This window comes from Aethalodelphis obliquidens, unplaced genomic scaffold (genome assembly GCF_003676395.1).
Source record: "Aethalodelphis obliquidens isolate GAN/ISIS:26980383/991018 unplaced genomic scaffold, ASM367639v1 scaffold34, whole genome shotgun sequence".
In the NCBI taxonomy this organism is placed as follows: domain Eukaryota; kingdom Metazoa; phylum Chordata; class Mammalia; order Artiodactyla; family Delphinidae; genus Aethalodelphis; species Aethalodelphis obliquidens.
Window position 1 is genome coordinate 13,337,305 of NW_020837978.1, and position 21,281 is coordinate 13,358,585.

The following is a 21,281-nucleotide window of genomic DNA, read 5'->3' on the forward strand; positions in this document are numbered from 1 at the left end:
TGAAAGCTGCATGACCTTTCTTGTCCCAGCCCAACAAGTTACATAGCATTGCTTGTGCTACATTCTGTGGATTCTAAGTGAGTCACTAAGGCCAACCTAGACTCAGTGGCAGGGGACTTAGACCCCACCTCTTGATGGGAGGAATAAAAAGTATTTGGTGCTATCTTTAAAGCTGCCATATTAATAAAGTTTTTTTTTCAATGTAAATTCATTTGCCTTTAATGCCTTTTTCATCCTAATACCTAATTTGTAAGTAATAAGTTCTCTTCTTTCTGTGGCTATAGTTGCTCATGTTTGAAATGTAGGAATTGGTGTGCTGTGTTATGAGTGGTAGAGCCCTGGGGTATAGCTGTATAAGAGGTTACCAGTTTTAATAGCAAAATAGAAATTCAGATGTTGGTAGAGTATGTTAAATAGTTATTAGATATAATTTAGCACCCAATTTTTTAGGAGACTGACACTTTTTCTAAATCTGATAACCAACCAGCCAGATGTTAGGATGTGAGTCCAAATTCCTAGAGTTGGGATATGCACTGGAGGAAAAATGGCCAGATCTAGAGAGCACAGAGTGAGCCATGACACTCAATGGCAGGAACCTACACCCAGAGGAAGCCAGCAGCCTATACACTTAGCAGGACGATGGAGTGGGAGGTCAAGGGCTACAAGTTTAATCCATGTCCCACCAGTTATCACCATTATGTGCTTGGGTAAGTCCCTTACTTCTTTGTCTTCTGTTTCCTCATCTGTAAAGAGTTTGGCTAGGTAACTTCAGGAGTTCCTTTCTTCCAGTTACGGTGACACTATGATTTTAGTTCAGGTCGCTCCTACCAGGGCAGCTCTTAAAGCATGTATGAAAAGGAGATAGGAAAAATAATTTTAAAAGCATTCCTTTGGTGACTACCTTATCTTACGATAGAGCTTCTAGCCCTTTGCGTGTTTCAGTGCATTTTTACATGTATTAAAATGCCTACACTAAGAGAAGAGAGACATGAGAAGGAGCTTGAAGAGAAGGTATTTGGTGCTGATAGGTTACAGTTAAGATTATGGGTCCCTTTACTTCAATTTAAAAAATAAAATAAAATAAAATAGCAGGTTAAGTATATTAAAATTGAAAAAAAAAAAAAAGATTCAGGGTCCAGTGAGAGCTTTCTGGTCAACTTGAGAGGCACCCAGGAGTAGTGTCTGTCCAGGGAGATGACAACACCAGCATCTCTCCCCTCTCCTCTCTTTATTCACTCAGCCAGGAGAAAGCTGCTCTTCCTCTGCTATGTAGCTTGAACAAGAGCCACCCTCACATTGCCTGGGGCAGGTACACACGTGGGCTGCTGGAGGGGACGTCTGGGCCTGCTGAAATGAGGCTGAAAAGCTGTGTCATATTTGTGTGGGGCAATGGGGGCCTCGCCTAACAGTGAGATCCATCAATAATCCATGGCCCTGTACAGAAAGAACCCTATTAATAAGAAATGTTGCTGTTTGTAAAAGACAGAGCCAATGATGCCCTCCTTCCAGGGAAACCGAATATGCTCAGAGTGACGCAGCGCTCTCTGAACTTTCCAGTGACACCAACAGATAGCTTAGATCAGAAGCAATTTTAGAAGATGCATTCAGCATACAACAGTCATTTCTGCCAGCCTAATTCGTTAGGGTCAAAAGCTGGTCAGAAACACATTTGACCCATGTGTCAATTATACTGCAATAGAAAGAGAAAAAGAAGGAAAGAGAGAGAAAGGAAAGAATGAAGGAAGGGAGGGAGGGAGGGAGGGAGGAGAGAAACTTGACCAGAGGTTTGCTTGTTTGTTTGTCCCTTCAACACTGGTCAAGGGCACCGAGTTATTCTGGGGCCTTAGGCTTTATATCAGGTCACTGTTTAAGTATAAAAATGTTATCCACCTGGTTTTAGACCCAATATGGAAGACTGAAAATCAACAGAATTTCCAAATCGATTTTTCATTCCATTTAGAGTTCATAATCTTCTAGATATGTCTAGTTCTTCTTTATGGTAACATTTAATTATTAATCCTTCCTTACTTTTAGGTTCTAATTTAAGAGTGCATTAATAGATTGCTCACTAGGGAGTTTGCCAAAATCATGGCAGGACAAGGTCATCAGGAGCTCGGATTTGGAGGCAGAGTGAGCTGGGACTGAGACTGGGCTCCACCATGTGCCGGCTGAGTGACCTTAGGCAAGTTACATACCCTCTGTAAGTCTCTATTTCCTCCTCTGTAACAGGGGGATGATGCCTCATGAAGTACCATAATGTAAAGCATTGAGAAAGGCAAGGAGTAAGCATTCAATAAAGGTTAGACATTTTAATTGCTTTTCTCAGTTATTCATTTGACAAATATTTATTGTTTAATATGTGCTAGGCATTGTTTTAGGCACTGGGGACATGAAAGTAGAAAAACATACAGCTTTGGTACTCATGGAACTTACATTCTGGGAGGAAGGGAGACCAAAATAAACAAACAAGTAAATACGCTATTCCAGTAGGTGAAAAAGTAATGACAAGGGAGAAAAAAGGAAAAGGGATTGAGAGCAGTAGAGGTGGGAAGGGGGATAGTGACATCTTATCAGTTTCTCTGATAACATTTAAACCAGGAACAAGAGGATGTAGGGGAGTAAGCCATGTGGGCATTTGTAGGAAGATCATTCAAGGTACTGGGAACTGCATGTGCAAAGGCACTGCTGTAGGAGTGCGCTTGGTGTGTTGGGCAAGGAAGAAAGAGCAGCTAGAGTGGAGAAAGTAAGGGGGAGAGCGGCAGGAGAGGAGGTCAGCAAGGTGGCAGGGAGCAGCCACAACATTGTCCAGCTTTATAGACCATGATGACTTTGGATTTTACTGCGGGTGAGATAGGGAGCCACTGACAGGTTCTGAGCCCGGGGAAGGTCAAATATAGCAAAGCTTCGGGAGGATTCCTCTACATTCTGTATGAAGGATAGACTGTCGGGGGGCAAACAGGGAACCAGGGAGACCAGTTAGCGGACTATCACAGTTGTCCACACAGGAGATGATAGCAGTTTGCACTAGATGGTCATAATAAGGTGAGAAGAGGTCAAATGCTGTATATATTTCAGTTAAGAGTCAATAGTATTTGCAGATAGAAACAGTGTGAGGTTTGGGAAACAGAAAGTAGTCAAAGATGACTCCAAAGTTTTGGCCTGAGTAGCAGGTAGGATGGAACGACTACTTACCAAGAAGGCAGAATCAAAGCAAGGACAAATTCGGTAATATGAGGTGAAGGCTAGAGACAAACCAAGAATTTTGATTTGGATGTACTAAGTTTGAGTTGTCTATTAAGTAGCCAAGATGTCAAGCAGGCAGGTGGATACACTAATCTAGAGTTTAGCAGAGATGCCAGGGTCTGAGGTAAAACTGTGAGAATTGTTGTCATCATTAGAGCTATTGACCAATATTTGTGGTTTGCTTCTTCTAGGTCCACGATGTGACTGTACTCCCTGCCCCCTTAAAGTTAGGCATAGCCATGTAACTTGATCCAGCCAATGAAATGAGAACAGAAATGATTCTGTCACTTCAGGCAGAGGCTTTGAGAGCTCACCATGTCTGCTTTTCCTGCCTACGTGATTGTGGACATATGTGTCAGCCTGGATCTCTGAGTGACCACAATTAACAGATATCCCTGCTGACTCATGATGGACACTTAGAGTGAAAGAGAAGCCAATCTTTATTTTCCTACAGCACTGAGATTTGAGGGTATTTTGCAGAAAAATCTAGCTATTCTAGCAATTATGCATAAGTCATAAAGATAAAAATGTATTTAAATCATGGACCTGGATGAGATCACCTATGGCATGCGTTTTGATGGTGACCAGGAGCCAGCTGAGAGCTGAGACCCGTGGTCCTGTCCCAACACTTAGAGGTGAGGAAGAAAAGGAAGTTTCAGGAAAGGAGAGTAGAGGAGCAGCTGCTAAAGAAAATTAAGAGATCGCGTGGAGAAAATGCCTTAAGGAGGAAGTAATCGACTGTGTTAAGTGCTGTGGATTGGCTAAGAAAGATGAGAATTTGGAAATGAGCAATGGATGAACAATGGATTTGGCAACATGGAAGTTGCTGATGAGCTTGTTAAGAAAGATGTTGAGAAGGGTTGGGAGCAAAAGTTGGTTGGTACTGGGCTCAGGAATGAATGAGATAAAAGGAATCGTGATGGTAAGTACAGACAAGAAAGATGGAGAACATTTTCCTGTTAAGAGAAACGAAATGAGCAGGGATCAAAGGAGGATGTTTTAAGGTAGAAGATTATAGCAATGAAACAATTTATCCAGTAGAGAGAAAATATTAATGTCGCAGGAGAGTGGACCACTGCAGGAGCAATGTCACTGACAAGCAGAGGGGGTGATCTAGTGTTCAAATGATGAGGCTGGAATGTGAGTAGTCCTCCACAGTCAGAGGAGAGAAGGCAAATTGTAAGGGTACAGATGCAGATAGGGAAGTAGGTGGGGTGATGAGGTAAAAGTTCTCTTTTGATTGGTTCGATTTTTTTCAATGCAATAAGAAGTAACGTCAGGACTTCCCTGGTGGTCCAGTGGTAAAGAATCTGCCTTCCAATGCAGGGGACACAGGTTTGATCCCTCGTTGGGGAACCAAGATCCCACATGCTGCGGGGCAGCTAAGCCCGCCCGTGCGCCACAACTACTGGGCCGGTGCACCTCAACGAGAAAGAGAAAAACCCGTACACCATAACTTGAGAGAATCTCGCATGCCACAATGAAGAGCCCATGGGTGGCGCAACCAAAGATCCTGCGTGTCACAACTAAGACCCAATGCAGCCAAAAAAAATAAAAATTAAAAAAAAAAAAGGTAACGTCATTTGCTAAGAATGAGGACAGCAAAGGTAAGAATGGTCTGAAAGGTTCTGTGTGTTCTGGTTACTCCCTGCCACCTCCCTGACCTCCTCTCCTGCCACTCTCCCCCTCACATTCTCCACTCTAGCTGCACTATCTTCCTTGAACACACCAAGCACACTCCTGCCCCAGGGCCTTTGCACATGTGGTTCCCTGTGCCCAGAATGATCTTCCTACAAATGCCCACATGGCTTACTTCCCTTACTCTTGTTCTCTGTTTAAATGTCATCAGAGAAGTTTCCCAGACTTGCCAATCAAAGACACCACCCGGTACCTCCATGGCGGTACAGTGGTTAAGACTCTGCACTTCCACTGCAGGGAGTGGAGGTTCCATCTCGGGTGGGGGAACTAAGATCCTGTGTGCCACATGGTGAGGCCAAAAAAAAAAAAAAAAAAAACTACCATCCCACTTTCTACCTGTATCTATCCTACTCTAACCCTTTTCCTTCTTTATTCTTTGTTATTACCTTTATCACCTATAAGTATATTTGCTTGCTTGTTTATTTTTGGTCTTCCATGCCCCCAGAATTTAAGCAGCACAAGCACCAAAACTTTGTGTTTTGAGGAGGGAGGTGAAGGTCTAAGATAAAAGTCTAGGAGAGTGGGATTATGGTGAGAAACAGAGTAGGACTAACAAGCAGCTCTCAAGGCCTACTAAGGTTAATGTCCATGAATTTAAAGCACTGTATCTTTTCAAAAATATGCCAATATTCAGAAATATCTCATTTTCTATCTGGAAAAAAATATTCAGCTTCATGAACGAACAGGAGAGGTAAGAAAAAAAGAAAAAGTCATGAGATTCCTAATGAAATGTTTTGGTTGTCATTCAAGTGATGCTGCTGCCAAGTGTTCCAAGAGCCCCAAAACCTGGTATCTTAGCTAAGGTCTTTGCTCCCAAAATACCATTCCACTTCCACATCATCTACCTCCTATTAGACACTAGGGCTATCTTTTTAGAAAATTCAAAAGAGCTGTCTGGGCCAAGGAACAGATTCTTCCGCTCTCACTGCAAAAGGCTGAACAATAGGGAAAAAAACTGCCTTTACTTATAGCTTATCGGGTCTCTGTATAAAGTTGAGTGTTTGACTTACTCCTTTTAGGATAGAGCCACCTTGAAGTCAGGGACAGTGTTTGCTTATAATATGTCTAATTTATGCATAAGTGTAGTTTTGCAATTGTGGCAACTAAATTAAAAGGATAATATGACAGAAATTGTTTCATTGTCACTCACTGAGAGAGAAATGTGTTTCATCTCTGAAACAAAGGTGAACTACATCAAGGTAATGTGCTCTCCTTCCTAGGACCTATCTTGGGTTGCTTTGCTCATGAATGATGTGGTTTTGGTGCTTTTGACCCCTGATATTTTAGTAAATTATTGCTTTGAATTTCTTTGTATGGAAGACTCAGCCCAACATCATTGAGCAGCCCTGAAAGGTGCGCATTGTGAACAGATCCCCAAATCTCAGTGGCTTATGATAACAGAGTTTGAATCTCAGTCAAGCCACACGTCCACTGTGTTTGGCTTCCATGCTGTTTCATGTCATCTTCACTCCAGCACCCAGGATACCCTGGCAGAGACTATCTGGATTGTGGCTGGTGACAGAGGGAAAAGATTACAGCAAAGCACAAACTCTTCTTAAACTTTTGAATGAATGAGATACATATCACTTCTCATACTCCATTGGCAGAGCAAGTCTCTTGGCCAAGCATGTCTTCAGTGGCTTGGGAAAGTAGGATCTTCTCTCAGGAAGGGCAAACAGATGTTGGTAAACTGTAATACAATCTACCAAAGGAACCTCCCCCAGTCTTCCCAGATAGAGTTCATCACTGCTTCCTCTATTTCACCTCCAGAATTTCTTTATGCTTCTATTATTACAGAGGGTGTTATAACTGTTTACATGGCTCTAGTCCCTTGACTAGACCAGGGACTCTTTGTCAAGATTAGGACTGTCTGTTATTGTCTTGTCACTTACACAGTGCCTGGGATAGAGTAGATGCCCTGTTGAATTAAATATCAATAGTACTGGATGGATTGATTAAGACTGGATGAATTGAATAGATTTGGATAGATTGGATCAGATTGATGTAAAGCAGAGTGTTTGAGTCCATGTGTTGGTGTGTGGTGTAAATAATTAAGCCTGAATTGAATGTAGCATAAGGCAAAATTAGCTTAGATGGGACTTTGAATGCAGAGAGCTGTTTGCTTAACGATGATGCTTTACTGATGAGAAAATTAAAGCCTATGTAGAAGAGATGACTGGTCCCATGACGTCACAAGAGTCAATGAAGAAACTAGGTTTTCATTTTCCTAATTTGGTTCTCTTTCTATCATAACCAGAAGCCCCTTTGGAAAAAACAATACCACCACAATCACCACCTAGGTATTTACTTGATATTTATTTATAAAATACATATTTGAGGTAAAATTTGACATAATAAAAAGGGATAAGCAAAATCCACCATCCCCATATCATGCCTCTACTTCATCTCCGGACAAGTTACCACTGTTGACACCTGCTTATGTATCTTCCAGAAATTTTCTATTCATGCACAAACATTTATATGGGATTTTATAATACAAATTATATGATACATATGCCATTTGCTTTTAAAATTTAAGAATATGTACAACAGCAATTAACACAATATTGTAAATCAACTATACTTCAATAACAAACAAACAAATAAACAAATAAATAAATTTAACAATATATCCTGAACATCTTTAGCATCAGCCTATGTGAACCTACACCCTTGTTAGGCTACATGATATTCTACTATGAATACCGCTATTTATATAACTAGCTAGCTGTTATATGCATTTAAACATTTCACATATATATATATATATATATATATATATTTTTTTTTTTTCGGTACGCGGGCCTCTCACTGTTGTGGCCTCTCCCGTTGCGGAGCACAGGCTCCGGATGCGCAGGCTCAGCGGCCATGGCTCACGGGTCCAGCCGCTCCGCGGCACGCGGGATCCTCCCGGACCGGGGCACAAACCGGTGTCCCCTGCATCGGCAGGCGGATTCTCAACCACTGCGCCACCAGGGAAGCCCATTTCATATATTTTAATATTACAAGTGATGAAATATATCACCTATATGCTCAGACTCTCTAATTTATATCTGAAGCCCTGACCTCTCCTCCAGATTATTATACTATCTATCTACTTGGTATCTTCACTTTTAATATCAAATAGCTATCAAAACTGAAATGGTCAGAAAAGAGAATTTTTGTGTTCCCCCATCAAATTTTTCCTTTCCTAATCTTCCTCTTCTCAATTAATGACACCTCTGTGCACCTAATAATACAGACTAAAATATTAGCAGTCATTCTTATTTCCTATCTTTTCTTCAACTGTTGTATCCAATTTCACATTGGCTCCAGCTCCAAAATAAATCATGAATTCAACCACTTTCCCTGACCTCCATTACTGTTACTCTAGGCTAAGTTCTCATCATGCTTCACTTGATTCACTGCAATAGCCTCCTAGCTGGTTTCTCTTGACCCTTTTGGTCCATTCACATTCACCACAAAATAGCAAGAGTGATCTGTTGTTGTTTTTATTATCAAACAGAAATATATATTTATACATGTATATATATGTGTGTGTGTGTGTATATACATCCATAAAATTTAAATGAAATGCACAAATTTTAATTTTTCTGTTTTATGAGCTTTAATCCTATAAGATATAGAACATTAACATAATGCTGGAACATTTTCTCATGCCTGTTTAAAGTCAGTCCATGTTCCCTATCTCCAACTCTAGCGATATCAATTGTTCAGATTTTTTCCTCCTTAGGTAACTTTAGCTTGTTCTAGCATTTCATATAAATAGAATCAACTGTGTTCTTTTGAGTGAATCTTCTTTCACTTAGCATAATGTTCTTGAGATTTATTCATGTTGTTAAATGTTTCATTAGTCTGTTCCTTTTTATTGCTAGTTAGTATTCTATTGTATACATACACCACAATTTGTTTATCCATTCTTGGGTTAATGAACACTCGGGCTATTTCGAGTTTGGGGCTATTATAAATAAAGCTTCTATGAACATTTACATACAAGTCAATTTTGGGACGTATATTTTCATTTCTGTTGGGTAAAAACCTCAGGAGTAGAATTGCTGGGTTATAGGGTAGGATTAAACTAGGTTTTATAAGAAACAGCCAGACCATCTTCCAAAATTGTTATACTGCTTTATACTCCCAGTAACAATGTATGGGAGTGCCTGCTTTCTCCTTCTGCACTGTGGTTTTATTTCTTGTTCACTCTTTAAGATCCAGCCGTTGGGGATCTCAGCTTTATATAGGAGTTCCCTATAACACTCCCAGCTCGGGTGGACCCTAGACTTCATCTCCTTCTCTGTGCCCTGAGCATCGATCAAAACAGAGATTAAAGTTCACCAAAGTTGCAGACACCCTTAGGATAAAAGCCAGTTTCGGGCATGTACCAAGTAGGATTCCTGGTATCATTTCATTTTGGCATCTGCAAATTCCTTACTTATTTGCAAGATCTTGAAAGTGTTAAACATATAAAATTATCCAGAATTTTTAGTTGTTTCTAATAGGAGGGATTCATTTCACATTTTAATCAGATTAGATTTCATTCAGGACATCTAGTCTGCCATGCTGTCATAATTGGAAGTCTCCAGAATGTACTTTAAAAAAGGTAAAGCGGATCACGTTACATCTCTGATTAAAATTTTCCAATGGTTTTGTATGGCACTTAGAACAAAACTTCAACTTCCTAGGTTGACCTTCAAGGCCCTAGGTTACATGACCTGTGATTGCATCTTAAAACACTACACTCCTGCTACATTGGCCTTCTTTCTGGTCCTCAGACACGGACAGCTTTTCTCCATCTTAAGATATTGCTGATTCCTCCACCTGGCTACCTCTTTCATATCTTTAATATCTCAGAGAGACTTTTCCTGACTTTACCATCTGAAGTAGCCTCCCTCACTACAAATCACTCTTTATCCCAACAATCTTATGTTATTTTCTCATAGCTCTTATCACCATAAGAAATCACATTATTATTTCCTTATTTATTTGTTTGGTGTCTGTCTTGCCCCGTTAGAGAATGTAAATTCCATGAGAGCAGAGACTGTATCTCTTTTGTTTCACTGCTGTTCTCCCAGTGCCTGAAATTGTACTGATAACCTAGAAGCACTTAGTGAAGAACAGTTAAATGAACAAAGGAACCGGTCTGCAGGGTCTAACCTTTAACTATTTACTGTAAACGTAGCCATGCCTAAGTATATAAATATTAAATTTCCATTTAAAATATAAACTAATTTCCTTTGATTTCTGCTTTACTTGGATTCTTAAAAAATTTACTATATGTGCATATTATCTATGAATTGCAGGGTTATTATTCTATGTTATATAAAGAAGATGTTGGTTTTCAAAGGGTTGAGAATCACTGTGCCACGTGCTCATGATTCCCTATAGTCTAAGCACCGGACCCATATTTGTCCAGTGTTCTACTGGACATCTTGTCCTTAGACACTGCATGGCATTCTAGATGCGTCCAAAGCAAGTATCCTCATCTGGCTTCACAAAACTTCCTCCCTGCCCTTGGTTCCTGAGTGCTACACTCTTGGTCACCATGCCCCCAGCCCCACCGTCATTTAATTCATCAGAAGTATTATCTTTCTACCTCCTTGACATAACTAATGACTATCTATTCTTTGCCATCCCCATTTCCTTGCCTTAGTTTAAATGCTCATCATCTTACCCGTGGAACCTTGAAACATTCTACTTTTGGGTCTTCTCGCCACCCTTCTATCACTCTTATTCATAGACTATATGAATATCAATCATATTATGGTTATGGAATAAAAAAGAGGCTACTGTGCATGACACTGACCATATTACAAATTCACATTACACGACCATCTTTCTAACGTTTCAAATCTGGTCACATCCCTGGCACCACATTGCCTGCCATCCCCCTCGGCATGGTTATACTGCCCTGTATTACCAAGCCCCATCTTAGTTCTTTAGCCTCTTCCCCAACTCCATCCATGTCCTATACTCCAGCCGTACAGACCAAGTCTGCAGTTCTCAAGACATGTTCTTATGTGTCTGAACGGATTTGGACATGTTTCCTCAGCCAGAGTCATTCCCACCCCATCTCCTCTTGTTTCCTGTTGATATCTATCATCATCCTCCAAAACTTAGCTCACCCAATCGGTCCCACCATGGAGCTTTTCCGCATTTCACCAGGCTGGATTGCCTGGGTCTGAAATCTTCTCCCATATGTCCTTGAATCATCACACTTGCTGTGCTGTACTGTAACTCCTCATGTACATCCCCAACTGTAATGCCAACTTCTCATAAAATCACAACCAGCCCCATGTTCATAAGAGACCAGACACAGGATTTCCCTGATGGTGCAGTGGTTAATAATCTGCCTGCTAATGCAGGGGACATGGGTTCAAGCCCTGGTCCAGGAAGATCCCAAGTGCCGCAGAGCAACTAAGCCCGTGTGCCACAACTACTGAGCCTGCGCTCTACAACCTGTGAGCCACAACTACTGAGCCTGCATGCCACAACTACTGAAGCTGGTGTGCCTAGAGCCCATGCTCTGCAACAAGAGAAGCCACTGCAATGAGAAGCCCACGCACCGCAAGGAAAAGTAGCCCCTGCTCTCCTCAACTAGAGAAAGCCCGTGCACAGCAACGAAGACCCAACACAGCCCAAAATAAATAATTAATTAATCAATTTTTTAAAAAGAGACCAGACAAATAAGAGATATGTAACAAACATTCCTTGAGTAGATTAATGAATCTTGCACTTGTATGGTATATTTCTTCTAAGGAATATCATTTCCAATGTCTGTTTTATGAGCTTGAATTAATATTTCCCCCAGGTACTTGAGGCTTCTTTTATACATCCTTAGATTGGAATTTAATTAAACCATACGTAATATAATTACTGCATATCTGCCACAGGCAAAGCAATGTGGGCTTGAAAACAAACAAACAAAAGACAGAATCCGTAGTGTTGTGAAGCTCACAATCTTATGAGGACATGATGGCCTCATAGAACTTTAGAGCTGGAAGAGATTTTTGAACTGTAATCCAACCCATCATTTTACAGGACAGGAAACTGAATGAGGAGCAGCCTGGAAAGCAGGTTGTAGTAGAATCAGACTAGAGCCAAACTTTCCTAGTGGGAAGAATACAACACACACACACACACACATACACACAAACACACACACACAGTGGGAGAATGCTGTAAGTGCAGGAAGCATTCATATTTAGCCAGTAAATGACACCTATTTTAAAAATTGGAAATGCTAGTAAAGTGATGAGACCGTTGCGTAGCCTCAGACAAGTAATTTAGACTCCACGCCTCCATTTCCTCATTTATAAAATAGCGATAATAATGGCTACCTTCTAGAGTGTTGTGGGAATTATAAATGATGTATGTGAAACACTCGATCAGCTACGGATGCTTTGACTGCAAGCAATGTAAAACCCAATCTACAGCATCTTAAACAAATAAACGGTTTTTAAATATATATTTTAAATGTATATTAAAAGTCTAGATGGAGGAAGTTGCTGGCCTTAATCCAGTGGAGTGCATGCCTGAAAGTTTCTTGGCCTTTTCTTTATGTTTGTGGCCTCCTGGTGGACACATAAGTGTTAAAGATCGTGACATCATGCCTGCATTCAAGACAGGAATGAGGGGGAAAGGAGAAAGGTCCTGCTGGACATTTATCCCTTGTTATGGGGACAGCAAGCTCACCTAGAAACACCCAGCAGAATTCTGATTATCTCAATGATATCATATCGCCATCCCTTGTTAGACAAAAAGCTACAAAAGCAACTGTTTGGCTTTTAAGCATCTGTAGAAGGGATGTCAGGAGAAAGGGAGTGGGGAATAGCTTTTCAGTAGCCAAAGAACAAGACCTTCCACAGGAACCTACCATATGAGAGGCTTACTAATGGGCAGTTATTGAAATTTTAAATGAACCTTGGAGGTTTGCTATGAATCTATGCAGTCGTCTTGATCTCTGTGCCCTAAAACAATGAACTTCTCATTATAAAGAGTAAACAAGAAAGTACTGGCTGGCTTTGGTGTGTGGTCTGTGGCTCCACCCTCCACACCTTCTGCATTTCTTGAGATTGCCCTGGGATGATGGGGATTTTGTGACTTGCGTCATGAACTCCATTATTTTGTCATTAGCCTTCAAGGTAAAGTTCAAATATTAAGCTGGTCTTTATTTTTAACACCTTGGATTTGGAGGTAGAGGAGATTAGATGAAACCCCCAAAACACACGGAAGATTGTGAAGCAATGAAAATGTAAGTGGAAACATGAAGAATCAATGCGTTCTTTGTCATCCTTAACAGCTTAAATAAAATGACTGACTATTCTCAGAGTCAAAAATAATTCAGGATTTAATTGGCAAGGGTATTTTAAGGTTCTGTCTTTTTCTATTTTTCTCCTGCCTTGGTGAAGCTATGAATTACGTTGCAGGCGCTGAGCATCTTGAAATAGTAGTTACTAAGACAACGTCTTGAATTAAGAATTAATTGAATTTTTAAAAACTCTCCTCCATGTGCACACAAACATATTGGTATTGTGCTTCTCATTTTGCCTTTGCACAACATCTTCCTGAGAGGAGACTATATTCTTTAGATTCTGGAAGTTAACATTTTCACATCTCCATAAGTAAGTAGAGTCCTTTCAACATGACAGACAATCTTCTTCCTAAAGGAAAGCTACTTACTATACAGAACGGAGTCACATTATATACTTAGAAGGTCTCCAGACTGGCTTCCACCAAATTATAGTAAATAGCTGCTATTATGTAAAAGTTGATTCCAGAGTTGCCATGATTATTTGTCAACAATGCCCAGGCTTGTTGACTGTTTGCTTTTCTTAATTTCTTGTTGTGAGCACGAGGTTCCTCTAAAGTGGTAAACTATGCGCCTTGAATTTGAGCTATGTAAGAGCTGGCAGGTGCTACTGATGATATGAACTAAGTATTCCAGCAGAATGTTTCCATTCTCTATGGAAACATAAGCCTTCCTGTAGACACAGAAGCTTAGGAGCAAAAGGCAAGAACACATGGGTCAACCTACTTAATGTTATTCATAGAGAATCAAAGCACAGATTAGGCAAGTCACTTTCCCAGGACTGTAAACTAGTGGCAGAGGTAAAACAAAATCCCAGGTCTTCATAAGCTTGAAACTCCTTCACAGCTTTTTATGGAGACAATATGCCAGTGGTCTTCTCCCCATCAGCTTCATTCCACACCTGCATGCTGGGTGTCAGCCACTGTACTAGGGGCTATGGATGCAAAAGGGATTGAGATATGATCTTGCCCTTAAAAAGCTCATAATCTTTAACATCTTCTAGAGTAATGAGAAAAATCGGAACGCCCTGATTTAAGTAGAGTCATCTCTGCCCATATAAGAGAGGGAACAGCAGTGGTGGTAGTGATTTAAATGAAGCCTATTCTCTTACTGATTCTGTCTGCTCTAAAAAATCTTTCTCAAAAGGTCGTTTAATGGCTTTGTGTCCAGCAGAATGAGAAAACAAATCTTGGCTCAACCTTTTACCTTTTTGCATCTCAATGTCTTTATAAATAAGGATGATGACAATGCTTAACCCCTAGACTTGTGACAATAATAACACAGAACCTCTAATGTGTGCATTAAGGGGAGAACTTACTATACACCAGGTGGCCTTCAGAGAATCTGATTTTCCTCTTGTATTTATCCAGCCCCGTTTCTCCTCCTTCACACAATTTGCCCTTTGAGGCTATAAGAAAACTTTCCTCAATACCCTTCCTTTTATGCCTGTTGGATCTGGTGACTCCCAAAACTGTTGGCAATGCAAAGCCCCTAGAAATTTACAAGAGTGACTGTGGGTTAGGGGTGGGGTTGGGGACAGCTGAGTAGGATGTGTGGAATGGGGCGATGGGAAGAGAGCTGTAGCAGCAGCCACTGCAGACTCCTTAGCCATGATGAAGTGTGGCTGCCAGACCTTCAATACAAGCCAACTCTAGAGCAGCCGATTGAATAAAGAGCCTTCAGCCCCAATGTTCAGGATTTCCACTCCATACTCATTTCTCACCCCCTGCCATAGGGGTACCAAGAGGAGCTAGTTTAGCCATGAGTTAGGCAAATGTCATCCTCTACACTGGGACTAGTTGGAATCTTCCTAGGTTTTTAAAAAAATTATTATTATAAAATAATGATGGTTTTTTTTCTTGTAAAAAGAATACAGGTCATTTCTAAACATCAGAAAAAGAAAACTATTGAAATATAAACACTTAATATTTTGAAACTTCACCATCTTCTAAACACAAGCATGGCAGTGGATTCTTGAAAAAAGATTTGATGTATGAATTTCAATATTTCACCACTGTTGCAGGAAGAATGCTTTCCTTAGCTTAAGCTTTAAAGTGTCACAATAACAATAAATATATTCAGAGAATTCATTTGCATCATTTCAGGTATCTTGATTGGTATGTACATTATTGGGTATATTTAGTATAATATGTATATTTTGTGCCCATAAATTTGGGAAACATAAGTGAATATACATATATCAAGGACATCTTTGATCTGTAATTGTAGTAAATTAATATCTAGTACTCTATGCTTTCTGGACATTGTGAAATACAAAACTAAATGCCCTCAAAGAGCTCAGAGTCTAGTTGGGGAAACAACCATTTCATTGCTGCCAGAAACTGACCTCATTGTCTTGCTAGCAGCTACTGACTGTGGTCCAAGATTCTAAGAAAAGACATCCCAACTCACAAATCAACTCCAAGTTATAGAAGAAATACAGTTGCACATTTCAATTCTCTTTCTCGTCTTTTTCTGTCTCTGGTGCTACCCCATCTACTGCCTACTCAAGGAGAAGTGTGTTGCTGAGACTTTGTCCTACTCACACATTAAAATGTAGGATTGAGGACATTAATCTCATGGGTCAAGCCATTTGGGTTTTTTAATTTTTAGATTATGCATAGAAATTTTTGCCCTGAATGACCTAACTATCTGCCTTAGTTCTTTAATTTTATAAATGTACTCATAGGATGAGATGGAGTCATATTCAAAAGAATGTTTGTTTATCTACTTATCTGGTACACCAGAAAAGACAGCCATATTTATCCAAATCTTAGTTGCTTGGCAACTGCATCAGCTTTCCATTCTAGTTGTTTCCATTTCCAGCTGTGGATGGAGCTGTTACAGTGCAAGGTTTGAGCTAACACTCACATATTCACAGGAGGCCTAGAACTAAGGCCAGCCTGAGCTATGCACTCAATAGAATCAATGCTTCTGACATTTATAAGATAATAGGCTCCCAGATTTGAAAGGGGCCCAAAATGTTATTTAATCTAAGTGCCATCCTGTCTGTAACTTCACTGCTGAGCTCCGGACCAAGTGCTGCACGCACATTTGCCAAACTCAGTGAACTATTAAACTCAAAACTTTTCCCAACAATGCATTAACGTGCTTGAGTTTAAACAGATGGTGAGATTTCCAAATAATAACAATGTTTATATTTCAAGATTTTGTGCTCTCTGATTTTCTTAAAAGGACATGCATTCTTTTTACAATGAAGAAAACCATTATTGTTTATACCATCTTTGGACAGTGTTTACCCATAAAAATTCTTTCATAGACTGAGACAAAAAGCTCTCTCTTAATTCTCCCCATTAAAGATAGTTTACCTGTTGGTGCCTTATAGATCAAATCTAATTTCTATCCCATATGACAACCTAGCAACATTTTATCCTCACGTACCTTTTTCCTCCAGGCTAAATTCTCCTTTTCTTTAACCAAACCTCACACACATAGTGCCAGGTCCTTCATGATCTTGATCACTCATCTCTACATTCAAGCTAGTTTTCATATGTTGTTTTTAAACTGGGACTCTGAGAGTAGAACATAGACTTCCAAGAGTCACAGAGTAAGTTGGGACCATGCCTTAACTTGACTTGGTGCCATGCTTAGTTGATACCGTGCTTCCAGTAAAAGGCAACTCAAAATTGCATGACCGATTTTTTTTTTCCCAAGGGATTTTTGCCCTGTCTTTTTAAGAGTCTTTGTGTACAGCTACCCTCAGTGGGATAGGGAGGGTGGGAGGGAGGCTCAAGAGGGAGGGGATATGGGGATATATGTATACATAAAACTGATTCATTTTGTTGTACAGCAGAAACTAACACAACATTGTAAAGCAATTATAGTCCAATAAAGATGAAAAAAGAAAAAAATAATAAAATAAAATTTAAAAATAGAAACAAGTTTCCAATTTGATAAGCAAAAAAAAAAAAAAAAAAAAAAAAAAAAGCATGACCTGATTGATACAAATAACATTTGAAGTTCTAGGCTCTGGGGTTATACAGCAAAACATTTGTATTCCCATACATACAAGTATTATCCTTATTTTGCAGAGTAGGAAACTAACTCCCAAAGTGAACATATAATTCCCACCATTTATACACACACACACATAGAAAATGAGGTGTGGAAGAACACAGAGGTAACTACAATCAACAATTTTTTCTGAGTGGCACAGAGACTTGGGAATTTGGGAGGCTTCTTTTTTTATTATTATTATATACCCTTTTTTTCTACTAAAACATTAATCCAGTTTCAGTTATTATTTTTTAAATAAAAGTCTGATTCATTATGGTTTTAGTAGGGGGAAAAAGGATAATTGTGAAAGATTAAGGACATGAACTTAAATTTGTTACCTAAAAGAATAAAGACACATATAAGAGATTCTGAACTACTTTCTGGTGTCTTTTGCATTAAATGCAACATTAGTGTTCTCTTTGGGAACTGAGAGCTAGCACTGAACACCCTCAACCCTCATCCTCTTTTCCAAGGCATTACTTGGGGCTATGGTACAGTATATATATATATATATATATATATAGCGCTTTTTTCTTTAAGTTCTTCCCATGTAAGACAGGGGAACTTGCCACATTCTTTTTTTTTTTTCTTTTGCGGTACGCGGGCCTCTCACTGTTGTGGCCTCTCCCGTTGCGGAGCACAGGCTCCGGACCCGCAGGCTCAGCGGCCATGGCTCACGGGCCCAGCCGCTCCACGGCATGTGGGATCTTCCTGGACTGGGGCACGAACGGGTGTCCCCTGCATCGGCAGGCAGACTCCCAACCACTGCGCCACCAGGGAAGCCCGCCACATTTTTTTTAATACTTACATTGTATAGTTCTGCAGATGTACTATATCTGATTTAAGCAGCCTCCTGTTGATGGACATTTGTCTTGTTTCTAACCTTCACAGTTGAGAGCAATTATTTTAACTTAATTAATTCAAAATATATAACATGTACCAAGTGCCAAGCTGTGTTCCAAGCACTTTACAAAAGTGAGCTCATTTAATCTCTAAAATAATCCATTGAGGTAGGCACTGATACTATCACCCCTGTTTTACAGATGCGAAAACAGAATAGAGCGATGAAGTGACTTGCCCCGGGTCACACAGCTGTAAAAGCAGCCAGAGCTGGAATTCAAACCCAGGCTGCTCTGGCTAAGAATCCATCTTAATCTTTGATAGGCTTTGATTCCTCTCCATTGCTGCAACACAATTGTCTATTCCTGAAGTAGATCGGTTGCTAGGCATAAGGAATGAAAGATGCTTTTAGTAGCCAGCATCAGCATGTGAAAAAAAAAAAAAAACTGAGAAGAGAAAAAATAGATGACAAAATACATCAAGAGCCACTTCCATTGCACTCTACCAGGCTTATTCCCACAATTTCTGCAAAGCATTTTGAAAGGCAGACAGACCAAACCCTCCCAAGTGATAAGTTCCCCTACAAGTATGAAGTCATTTCAACCAGACATTGAAGCAGTGGAAGTGACAGTCCAAAGATCATTAGGTTGGTTTTTTTTTTTTTTGAAGATGTTGGGGGTAGGAGTTTATTAATTAATTTATTTATTTTTGCTGTGTTGGGTCTTCGTTTCTGTGCGAGGGCTTTCTCTAGTTGTGGCAAGCGGGGGCCAATCTTCATCGCGGTGCGCGGGCCTCTCACTACCGCGGCCTCTCTTGCTGCACGGCACAGGCTCCAGACACGCAGGCTCAGTAGTTGTCGCTCATGGGCCTAGTTGCTCCGCGGCATGTGGGATCCTCCCAGACCAGGGCTCGAACCCATGTCCCCTGCATTAGTAGGCAGATTCTCAACCACTGCGCCACCAGGGAAGCCCCAGATCATTAGGTTTTAAATCCTGTAGAAAAACAGTACTGACACTAACACAATCTTGCATAAGCCTTCATTGGCGTGCACAATTTTAAGTTAAGGGTAAACAGTCTAATTTAGATTTTTTAAAAGAAGAATTTGTCTCAGGAAATCTTTTTTTTGTCAGAGCTACAATTATAGCTTCTCAGTCAGAAGAGAAGTAATTTAGTTGTTCTGAAAAGCTCAAAAGCCAAAATGCACTCAATTCTTTTTCCCAGATGCATGCAATTGGTTCTCTGGTGCCAGTTTTGAAGTTTCTTAAAGATGACATTGCATGCTGCCAGTAGTAATACTATTTGAGTCATGATTATAAGTCTCGAGGGGAACCTTGTCAACGCTTTGGGTTTTAAACTTGACAAACTCCACCCTCCCATTCTCAAGTGGTCAATACAGAAAATAGCTGCCGGTTTCTTTCAGTACATACAACGTTAATTAGTTCACTGCTCTCATTTTACTTCTGGTCTTTGGTACAGCTGAAGCTTTGCTGGTATATTAGTCACGACATAAACGTTTGCACATCTTTGAAAGTCTGAGAGTATGAATCACCTTGAGAGAAATAGCTTCGATCGGAACACAAGAGCTACAACTGAACAATTTCTTTGCTGTTGTTAATGGTGCTTGTAATGCAATTTGAACTTCAGAATGAAAAAATTACAGAGAATAAATGAAGAGAGGGAGTTCATGCAAAGTATATGCAACTCTTGGTAATCAAAAGAGAAAAATTCAGAAAATGAATGGCTCATCTGGGAGACATGAATTAATTTGGTGTTCTGATAAAAGGAAAAAACATAACATTTTCCAAGATTTAGAAGAATTAACAAATAAATTTCCAGAAATACTGAAAATCTTTGCAATGCTTCTTGATATTTCCTTTGACAACCCCAGAGGCCAGACCCACCGAAGATTCAAAGTCTGCTGTCCCCACAACTTCCAGCTCCCAGTTCTGATGTGCCCCCATATCTGGTATCTCCCATCTAGCGTGGTTTCCTTACAAAAGGGAACCGTGAATCCTCTATGGCCATTTTAATCTTCTGCTTCTGTTACCGACCCTCCTGAGTCAGTCCCCAACAAGGGTCCATCTGCCCCATGTCCTTGGAGCCAACAGAATGAGACCGAGTTTTGTTCAGAAGCAAAGGAAATCTTTATTCTCTATCAAAAAATGCACAGGCGCGCGCCCACGCTCTAGAGTCCCTGATCTCCCCACAGGCCGTGGGCGGGGCTGCTTTATAGGGATCTCGTCTGCCGGGAGAGGGGCAGAGTTCTCGCGGGGATGGGCGGAGCTGCGCGGCTCACGCTCCAGACCGCAGTGCGGGGTGCAGCGTCTGTGCGCACGGCCCGCCGCTGCCATCTTGAATCAAGGCGTCTTGTTGACACACGGCCCGCTGAGCTGTGGAAAATACGGCCATTTCGCACTAGGACCTGTGTCCTGAAGTGACGTGTAAGGCCTCTGTGCGCAGCACCCTGTAAGTGAAACGACTAAGTACAAAGGAAAAGAGAAGGAAAAAAAAGGTTAGACTTTATTACCCAAATTCTGTTTTTATTTCCCAGGAATTGTTAATGGGCTTTGCTAATGACGCTTCTGCAAGTAAAAGATGAATCTTCACCATCCAAAAAATAGATGTAAACCATTGCTCTGTGTATTTGGAATGATATCAAACCTGAGAAGGCTATATCTACATCAGAAATACTAAGAACTTTATGTAGCCATAGGAATAATTATGTTTAATTTCATATCATCTGTGTAGGAAAAATTGTGAAAGCCTTTGAAATGTACTGAAAGATTATTGGGGGTTTTCAGTGGAAAACTATGTTCAGTTTAGAGCACACTCTTTTGGATTATCTGGTTCTATGGGGCTCATGTCCTTCATTGCCTTTGTGCTATTTTACAACTGTAATTTGTAGATAATGAATCCAATACAAATATTTTGGGGCAATAGTCCTGCAAATAAATTTTGGCTGGTGGAGAGACAATTGCTTTCTCTCCCTTACCCTGCAGACATAGCCAATTTTTGCCTCTATTTGCAGATGTATTTCATGATTTTCCTATGTCTCCACCTCTTAAATTCTCCTTGGAACCAGCTGTAACATCTTATTGGTTCCCTTATTAATTAATGAGTTAAATTCTTTGGTATTTATTCATTTTAGATGTACTATATAAAAGTCATGATTTTC

General features: G+C 40.3%; 1 pseudogene; it reads left to right on the forward strand.

Moving 5' to 3' along the window:
• The first annotated feature begins 639 nt into the window (after positions 1 to 639).
• Positions 640 to 21,281, forward strand: part of LOC113631611 (S-formylglutathione hydrolase pseudogene) — a 49,313-nt pseudogene continuing 28,671 nt past the window's right edge.